Source organism: Palaemon carinicauda, chromosome 8 (assembly GCF_036898095.1).
Source record: "Palaemon carinicauda isolate YSFRI2023 chromosome 8, ASM3689809v2, whole genome shotgun sequence".
Taxonomy (NCBI): Eukaryota; Metazoa; Arthropoda; class Malacostraca; order Decapoda; family Palaemonidae; genus Palaemon; species Palaemon carinicauda.
In genome coordinates, this window is record NC_090732.1 from 121,251,430 (window position 1) to 121,253,929 (window position 2,500).

Sequence of the window (2,500 nt, forward strand, 5' to 3'; positions counted from 1 at the left end):
GCTCCCTTTTGCCCCCAAGTGTGGGGGGCAGAATTGGCCTGACTCTTGTCCCATTGGTCAGGCCTTGCCACGTGTCCCGACACCCCCATCAATAGGCCTCCTCTTTCTCCTGGGATCTCGACGTTGCCACGTGGTTCGTAAAAGATGGCTGAAAATGAGATCTCAAGGGGAGTTGACTGGTATAGGATGGTTGGAGGGTGGGGGGTGAGACTCTGGGTAGGGTCCCAAAACTTGTGGCCTGCCGACCAAGTCCTTGCTGGTTGGGTCTTTGCTTGATAAAAAGGTGGCGCAATGACCTCCATTAATAACAGCCCCCATTTGAGCAGAGATCTTGTCCTAGAACAGGATAAGAACTCTGCAAGCAAGGTCTGAAGCCACTAGCCTTAATGACTCATCCCTCGGTGAGTCTCACCACGATAATGAATTAATTTCTAAGCTGCAACTAGGGTCATAATTTTACTTTATTTTGATAGAAAATTAACTTTAAGTGCCACATAGAAATAAGCATTCTAGCTGTGAGGCAACCACAAAAAAAAAAAAAAGGCGAAAATAAAAATTTAGATGCCACAAATGGTTAAAGTTAAGTGACCTAGTGCAGTGGGACACATGAAAATTAAAATAAATTGACATATATGCAAATGATGAATTACAACATGCAGTTGATACAATAAATCAAGAAAAATAAATCAAATGTAAATAATGAGGCCAAAATGGCTCCTCAAGTTTATCTACCTGGGGAGACACCAAGGCCTTATTAATATTTTTTCTATACAACCTAAATTAACCTACTGACTATGGCTACGTTATGGTCATGGCACTGTGCATTGGACACTAATGTCGGGAGAACACATCTCTCTCATCTGAGTTCTTTAGGCACTTGACCTTCCAGTTGTAGTTCTGGAGGTCTTTGGCCCATCTTATTAGCCCTTTATTCCCATTACATAGCTCAATCAAGTAGGTTAGAGGGTTATGGTCTGTTAGGACTGTCTGTGGGAACACATGGTCAGCACGATAGGAACCGAGATGCTCAAGAGATAAGCCCATGTCTGAGAGCTCATTCTCTTGAGTTTGGAGTTTATCCCATGTCTGGAAGAAATTTACGCTGCCATTTAAGTAAACGCTACAGTTGAGAATTCCTGCTTGCACCTGGTGAAGCCAAAAATGAATTATGAGTATGGTCAAAGGTCGTACTCCTCTGCCATGAAGTGGAAACCATCGTCCTTCTGAAATGTGGCTAGGAAGCCATACTAATAAGAGAATTGTGTCAGTTCTTTGACACTAATGGATGGAATACGTTGGAGCGATGCCCTCGGCATTATTTGCTTACAGGTACCAGAGACTTGGCAAGGATGGCAGGATGCTAAGTAAGCCTTGAAAATCTCGTGCAATCCCAGCCTGAACCGATGCTGGATCAGCTGTGTGGTAAATATTACCCCAACTTATCCTCCCAGTCCCTCATGGACCATGCGTAGCACCGACAAGCAGAGATTGCGGGGAACAACTACTTGACGGGACGAGACCTTAACAGGATCGTGAGAACCTCTGGTGATCTTAAGGGGCACCTCATCCTTTAGCCAGAACTCATCCATAGAGGGGTTATTCATTTCCACCTCGTTCGAGTAGGCGGGTACCCTGTCGTTTACCAATGTCTCATCCAGCAGCGGGAACCTGATGAGCTCTGTCTGGCTCCTTGGGGTCTCGGGGCTAATGGGTGGTTCCCCTCTTGCCTTCTCTGAGACCTCTGGCCTGGTGGTTGAGGCAGCCCTATTGCCAGTGGTGGTCTCCAGCACAGCTTCATCCGAATGGACTTCTAGAGTACAAGGCTCAGACTCATTGCTGGAAAGGGGAGACTCTTGGGTCTCCTCCCTTAGCCAAGCTACCTCACCAAAGTCAATGGTACCTAGCCAGTCGTCTTTCCCTGCAGGTTGCGTCCTCACAGTTTTAGGCTTTGGCTTGGCAGCCTTCTTGCACCTGAGGGGCACTCGTTGTACCACCTTCATAGGCTCTTGACCCAAGCGCAAATCGTAGCCCTCATGTCCGATGTTTCTCTCATGGAGGTCTGTTAGCGAAGAAGGATGCCCAGCCGCTCCTAGGCAGACTAGGCTCCCTTTCGCCCCCAAGTGTGTGTGGAGGGGGGGGGGGGAAATTGGCCCGACTGTTGTCCCATTGGTCACGCCTCTTTCTCCTGGGATCTCGACGTCGCCACATGGTTCGTAAAAGATGGCTGGAAATGTGATCTCAAGGGGAGTAGACTGGTATAGGATGGTTGGAGGGTGGGGGGTGAGACTCTGGGTAGGGTCCCAAAACTTGTGGCCTGCCGACTAAGTCCTTGCTGGTGGGGTCTTTGTTTGAAAAAAAGGTGGCGCAATAACCTCCATTAATAACAATATAGAGTATCTCAAAATAATGTATACATTCTTTGACCTTGAATAGCCAATAAACTTTTTTTTCTATTTCAGATTTGATTTTGGAGTAAGAATGCCGGATACTGGGCTAACGT